This window comes from Martes martes (assembly GCF_963455335.1).
Source record: "Martes martes genome assembly, chromosome: 7".
Taxonomy (NCBI): domain Eukaryota; kingdom Metazoa; phylum Chordata; class Mammalia; order Carnivora; family Mustelidae; genus Martes; species Martes martes.
This window is the reverse complement of record NC_137894.1, coordinates 113,005,596-113,012,885: the sequence shown is the minus strand read 5'-3', so window position 1 is coordinate 113,012,885 and position 7,290 is coordinate 113,005,596. Positions and strand designations below refer to the sequence as shown.

Sequence of the window (7,290 nt, the reverse complement as noted above, 5' to 3'; positions counted from 1 at the left end):
CTGGTGCCACGCAGGGAGAGGGAGTGTGGAGCTCAGGAAACAAAGCCACTTGCAAGTCCCTTGTGGGCTGGGGAAATTGGGATCGGAGCTGGCCCCTTGTCCCGGATCTGTTTCTCCCTCTTCGTCTCCCTCTTGTACGACTTGGTCTCGGCCGAGTCCGGTGGACCTTCCTGGGTTGAAGAGACAGTTCCAGAAAGAGTATGGAGGTCAAGCGAGGGAGGCAAGTTGGAAGATGAGGCCCTCCCCAAACTTCCCCGCCTGGCCCCTGCCAGGCCCCAGCAGGCGTGGCCTCCTCCCTTCCCTGGAGGCCTGAGTGTGCTCCTGCAACTCCCTGCCCTCCTTTTGTTAGAGGTGAGTTTTCTCTTACAGCACACTGTCTTTGCGACAGCATGCTGGTGTCTGGGGACACAGCCTCCTAGTACGTGCGTGCCCTTATGTTTTACCAAGAGGCTGCCTTTCTCCCCATCCAGTAACAGTGAACCCTTAATAAGCACTAAAGGAGACAGAGTGGTGATAGCCCACTCCGTGCTCCATGCCCACATGACATTAAAAAGGGATCTGTTTTTAAAATTAGGAGAGCAGATGAAATGCCCAGTCCACTTAATCGTGTGGGGCGCGGGGCTGCCCAGTGTCTGTGCTAGCCGAGCTCGCAACTGTGTCAGCGGCAGCACTGTCCTGTGACGCCTGCCAGGGTGTGTGTGTTTCCCCCAAGTGCATTTTCGTGTTCCAGATCACATTACTCTCAGAGAAGGTGACTCTTTTTGGAAGAAATAGGCTGTCTTTCTGCTCCTTATGTGGGGGATGGGAAGGGAGGCCGTAAGGATCCCTGATTACAAGAGTGGGCTCTGGGGGCTCCTAGGTGGCTCTGTCGGTTCAGAGTTTGCCTTTGGCTCAGGTCATGATCCCTGGGTCCTGGATAGGGTTAGGGAATCCAGCCCCTGCCCAGGGGGGAGCCTGCCTCTCCCTCTTCCCCACTTCCTGCTCCTGCTTTCTTTTGCTATCTCACTCTTTCTCAAAAAATAAAATCTTTCAAAAACAAAACGAACAAACAAAAACCACAAGTGGGCTCGGAAGCTGGAAAGCCAGGGGTTCGGTCCTGACTTTGCTCTCTTGCTACTTGTGTAACCTTAGGGAAGGCGCTTGATCTCTTGGAGCCTCAGTATCCTCATCAGTGCAGAGCCCAAGAGTGAATGCCCTCACAGAGAGCTCGGGTGCGTTAGGTGGGGTCCTGTGGGAGCGACAGGGCAGGAGGTCCATGTCAGGGCTTTGGGGCCACTTCTTGCTGTGTGATTCCGGGAAGAGCACCAGCCTCCTGAGGTTTGCTCACATCTGCAGTGGGGGCTACGTGTCTGACCCGTTTTATACAGTTGCTGTGAGTTAGGGGAGGGTCAGATGAGGTCTCTACACCGTGAGGAGCATGTGGTAAGTGCTCAGTAAACAATGGCCTGTGACAGGCTGGTGTGAGGGGCTGGGAAAGGACAGGAAGATGACATCCTTTCCCACTTGGCTCTTTCTGTGTTTCTCTTCGGAAGCCCGGTCCTGGGCCGTGGGGCAGTAAGCAGCCAGCCCCTGCCCGGCAGGGGGGAGGGGCACCCTCCCTGCTCCTCTGCTTGCCCCGTACTGGCCTTCGGTGGCTCTGGGTAGGTCCACGTCCCCAGCCACGACAAGAACCACGCTCATTTGCAGCGTCCTTACTGTGGAGGCTTAAATTCAATGGCTCTGGGACCGCGGGGCCGCCATCTCCTCCTACGACTGGGCCATGTTTTCATTCCTAACCATCCTCCCTCACCCAGAACACTTGGGATTCTCTTGTCTCCAGCAGAACCCCAAACACCTCCCACCCTCTCGTTGGGATAGCGGTTAATTAAGTGTCTGTCAGTCACACAACCCGGAGGCAGATATCAGATGACTGTTCCCTCAGCCTTTTCCCGAAAGGCCCACGTGGGCTGGTTTCCTCAGCTCAGCAACATCGGCGCTCCTTGACCGCCAGTCTTCTCAGCCACTAAGGGCGACGGCCCTGGGGCTGGTGAGCAGCTGTTGTCCATCTCCTGGAGCCAAGCGGGGAGCTTAGCCTGCAGTAGACAGCCATATCTGGTAGGGGCCGAAAGGAAAACAGCCTGCTGGTTATTGGGCTGCCGTGAAAACTTCAGCCCTGGAGATCTCTCACAAACAGGATAGAGTTTCATCTCTCTGGAATGTGTTAGGGCAGCAAGGCCTACCCGTCCTCTCTGCCCAGATGAAATCCATCTTCCATGAAGGACTGGGCCCCACGTCTGAGCTGCACAGAACTACACAGATCTCCACAAATAGAACGTAGAGCTCCACTCATGGCCGCCAAGGCCTTGAATGACTATCTTTCTCCAGGTAACGTATTTATTTCTTTAACTCCCTTGAAGGTGAGGATTCCATCCCGCGTGATCACCACACATCACTTAGCATGGCGCTGGATACTTCTAAGCATCCACTGAGGCCCCGTGTAGTTAGGTGGCTGCTGCTGAGAAGGGAGCAGAGCTCAAGAGGATCAGTAGGTTTGGGGGAAGCCAATGAAGGGCTGGAGTTTGGGGAGCTGCCTGAGGAAAGTGGGCTCCACAGGGCAGGAGCTCAGTGCTGGGGACAGCCAGAGAAGGTAGTAACCTGGGGAGAAGGGGCTGGGGACCTAAAGACAAGGAAGACCGTTGACGGCCTTCAGAGCCTTCAGAGCTTTGTTGAGAACCATGCCCGGAATCCCCCACATGGCACCCCGCTTTGTGTCAGCACGGGGTTCAGACCTGACTGCTGACCTCCAGCTGACCTCTAGCTGGACGGGGTGCAGGAGAAGTGTGAATGAGATGTGGTTTCAGGAGAAATGGGGACTTGGGTGGGCAGAACCGAAGGATGAGCCTCCTGGCCAGGAGTGATACAGGGAGGCAAGGACTCAGAATGGCCCAGACCACAGGGCTCCCTGCAAGCCTGGGGATGTGGCCGCACCCTGTGTCCTTAGGGAGGGATGGAGCCCTGGGGTTGACCCACCTGACTGACCTGGGGTAAGAGGGAGAATGACCAACAATGGTGGCCATGGCAATGTTTCACACGTGTGGGGTTTCACAGTTTACAGAGGGCTTTCGTACCTGTTAGCTCAGGAACAGGGAGGGGGTGGAGACATTTAGTTGCCTCTACCGCATCTGCTTCCTGGAGGGCCTTAACCCTGACCCTCCCATTTCCCCTCCCTCTTTCCGGGACTGAGCACTTGTGCTGGGCTGTGCTGCCTCGAGCAGATCTAGAGCGGGGTGACAGCAGGGACAGGCTCTGGAAGCGTGCTCCTCGGAGCAGCTCTGCCTCCTCTCCCTTAATCCTGCCCCCCTCCCTCCCAGAGGCGTGGTCCTACACCCGGTTTACCTGGGTTCCCAGGAAGGCCAGGGAGGCGGAACCCCTCTTTCTGTGTCTCCCAGAAGGGAGGAGCTCTGGGCTAGGAGGAGAGCTGAGCTGCTGGTACCTATTGGCATCACAATAATCTGCTTCTTTCCTCACCTGTTCTACCTGCTGGCCACACCCCCAGCTTTTCCATCTTGCTCTGCCAAGGGCGCTGTGGGTCCACCAGCCCCGAAGGTCAGAACCTGTTTCCCACACTGAGTCAGATCGCCGCCTCCTTCCTGACGAATGGCACACGGGGCAACACCAGTCCTGGCCTCCGATGTTCCTCCACCAGCCCGTGAGAATCTTTCCAACTTGGGGATTCTAGCTGCAGAAACTTGCACCCAGCCTCTGCAGCCTGCCCTGGGCTGGCCAGGGATGTGACAGAGGCAGAGGCAAAGTATGTGGAAGTCCAGAAGACCATGTTTTTGACAAGAAATAGGGGCATGTATCAAAGATCAGGAGCGGTGGGCCACAGGGGAGAACTGCCTCTCGTGGAGAGATGGGACAAAGGGGCCAATAGGAGACACCGTGGACTTCAAGTGTAGGGTGAGGAAGGGGAAAGTCAGCTGGGCCCAGGTGTGCGGATCTGGTCTGGCTACCTGGAAAGCACAAATAAGTTTGATGTATGTGATTCTGAACTGATGAGACTGGCAGATCAGGACACGGACGTAGCTTTTGTATGTTGGGTGGCCTCACCTAGAATTTTCAGGCTAGGACATAAAAGTGTGAGTTAGGTGGTCCCACCTAATTGAAACAATGTCCTATTACAACCCAGACCCACAAGACATTGTCCCTTAGGAGTCACAGAAAGAAGTATGGGGTACTGTGAGAGTAACAGTCCAGCATCATGAGAAGTCTGTCTTTAATTAATTAATTAATTAAGAGAGCATGAGGGGGAGGAAGGATGGAGAGGGAGGGAGACAAGAGAATCTTAAGCAGTTTCCACGCTCAGGACGGAGCCTGACACGGAGCCTAACGTGGGGCTCGATGTGGGTTGGGGGTCTCGATTTCATGACCCTGAGATCATGACCTGAGTCAAAATCAAGAGTCGGACACTTAACTGACCGAGCCCCGCGGGCACCCCACGCAAAATGAGGAGTGTTATGGGGAGGGCTGCACGGTACAGGAGGAGTGGTAGAAGGTACTGCAGTCTGGAGAATTTGATGTCATCCCCTGGCATCAGGTGACCGTTTGCCTGGAGAGTCAGTGGGGAACTAGAAGAAAAACATATAGTCAGCTTGGCTGGGGCACATCCAGGGTGCAGAAACGAAGTCAGGGTAGGTGTGGTTATGCTGTGGTAATAACCACAAAATCTTGGTGGCTCACGATAACAGAGGTTATTTTTCATTTATACCACGTGTCTGTTGTGTTGGCTATAGGTCTGCTCAGCGGTTTTCGCTCCTGGGCTGATGGACAAATGCTGGGACTTTTTGATCTGGGACTCTGACGGTGTCATAGCAGAGGGAAAAGAGACGCCATGACTCACTCACTGATCCTCAGCACTTCTGTCTGGAAGTGACACCTGTCACTTCTGCTCACATGTCATTGGCCAATGCGAGTCCTCTGGCTGAGCCTAAAATCTCCTGGGAGAGCAAAGGATAATTCTCCCCTGATGACCAAAAATAAAGTTTACCACAGAAAAGGTCCTAAAAGTCAGTTTCTGCTTTAAGCCATAATCTAGCCATGAAGCTGGGGGGGTGTCCTTTTCAGGACCATGTTTGAGGCATAAATATTTCCCTTGTCTCCATAAAATAAAGTGCCACAAAATTGTAGTTTTGAAACGTCCTGTTGTCTGGTTGGGGGTGTTTAGGGCTGTGGTTTATTTTTGTCCAGGGAGCAGGTCCATCCCCAAACACCCTGACCTGGCCAGGTTTTGGCTCTCACTGTGCTGTACTAAATCCCATTTTCTCCCCTCCATCGGTATCCGCATCTGCCTTGCTTTTGGGGTGTGTACCCACTCCCCCTGTTTGACTTGCTTCAGGGACCCCCGGACTGCTATGGGGGGAAGGGAAGGGCACATGCCTGGCTGGGGAAGAGGACCTCACCCCTCTCCTCACAGTTCAGTTGGTCTGAGAATTATAGAAATCTGTTTTCTTTGGGATGTGGCTCAGATATTTTCATTTCATGGAACCTGATGCCTCCAAGTCCCAGATTTTTTTTTTTTTTTTCTTTCCAGGCTGGAGTGCCTCTGGTATGAGGTGACAGTCTGGAGAGTATTAGCAGCCACCCCTTCTTTCTGGGTCAGGATCAGGCTTATGTAATTAGAAGTCTGAAGAGGAGATGGGGAGACAGTCAGACTCACCCCGGCCAACAGCCTTCCCCTGCAGCCTTCTGGCTGGTTGTCACAGAATTCTAGAGCAGGAAGAGACCTTGTACCTAATGACTTCTCCTCCATCTCCTTCCAATTGGACATTTGAACATCATGAGGACCAAAATGCAACCCACTTGTCCTCAGTGTCAAAGGCGGGGCTTCACATGACCCCATGGGCACCCCATATCCTATCCTTCAACTAACTTCCAGATTGCTTCCCTCCACCCCTCCCCATCTCCTCCAACAAGATAAACACATCTGTGACCCCATCCTGAGGGGACCTGGGGGAAGGAAGGAGGGAGGAGGGATCCTCCCTAGTGCAGACAATCAGGGACTCGGCCTTGACTTGGGTTGTTATGATAGGACTTGCCTCTCTTCTCCAGCTGGTGGGAGTACTGACCCCAGGGAGCTCAAGTCCTGGGGGAGGGAGAAGCTGGCCAGGGAGAAAAGATAAGAGAGAGAAGGGGAGGAGTCTGGCCGGCTCCCACCTCCTGGTTGCTGTTCCAGCCAAGTGGCTGAGCTGGAGAAAGAAAACTGATAACAGATAAGGATGCTTGCTTTCCTGTGGCCTTGTTTACCTAAGCTAGAGGTCTTGCTGGTCCCTGGGGGTGGCGTGAAGGAGCTTTGTGGGTAGAAGGCAGTGTGGGGTTCCTGGACTGAAACTTGCTTTCAGCCGCCTGAGGTCTGAATGGCTCAAGGATCTTCTCTTACCTCCCAGCCGCCCCCCGCAGACTTCCTGTGCGAAGCCAGCTAGACAATGGCTCAAGTTGAAATACGAGGCTTCCCACACTTGGAGTAGGGCCTTTCACCCCAAAGGTGAAAAGCAGTGGAATTGGTGACTCTGCCTCTCACCTGGCCTCCTGGGTGTCTGGGCCCCTGGGTAAAGATCTCCAGCCCCAACAAGCCTTATGGTAACCTCCTTGAGCTCATCTAAATATTCTCTGCCTTGCTTTTTTTGCATGGCATTCCTCAGGCTCCCTGAAAGAAATGGAGTCTGAACTATTATGTGAGGAGCTGAAAACCATCAAAGGGCCGTCACTATGTGCTGGGGAATGGGCACAGAGTAATGAAAAAAAAAGACAAACAAACAAAAAACAGACCCCGTCCATGCCGGCATGGAGATTCAAAGCACTTGAATGATTCTGTGAAACATGGGCCAAGGCAGGATGTGCTGTGGAAGCACCTAGAAGACACCTCACCTTCCTGATGGTCGGGAAAGACTTTCTGAAGGATGAGCAGGATTGTCTCGACAACTGAGAGAGAGACAGGGAAAGGGATCCCAGGCAGATGGAAGCCCTGGGGAGGAGAAAGAAAGTGGGGTATGCGAGGGTTGGGGGGAAGAAAGTAGTGGTGTTTCGTGAGACCCAGAGTGGGAAGGAAGCAGTAGTGAGAGATGAGGCTGCAGAGGCAGGCAAGGGTGAGTAATGGCAGGCAGGGAGAAGGGAGACCTGGGGAGGAGAAGAATGGGAGCGATGGCGGACTGGTTGGGGTGGGAGATGGAAAGACTCTAGGAGACTTTCCTCGACAGAGAAATGATAACCACAGTCATTTCTGAGATACTCTTAGCTGGTAACTCTTGGGACAGA

The 7,290-nt window shown here is 53.7% G+C and overlaps 1 long non-coding RNA gene across 2 annotated transcripts; it reads left to right on the top strand.

Annotated features, from left to right (window-relative positions):
• The first annotated feature begins 1,822 nt into the window (after nt 1–1,822).
• On the top strand, nt 1,823–5,166 carry LOC308346016. 2 transcript variants are annotated; one of them, XR_013967129.1, is made up of 3 exons: nt 1,823–2,364; nt 3,536–3,688; nt 4,773–5,166. It is a non-coding gene; the product is annotated as an uncharacterized lncRNA (long non-coding RNA). The 2 variants fall into 2 exon arrangements; XR_013967130.1 differs by having other exon boundaries at nt 2,005–2,364; nt 3,536–3,790; nt 4,773–5,164.
• Nucleotides 5,167–7,290: the final 2,124 nt, after the last annotated feature.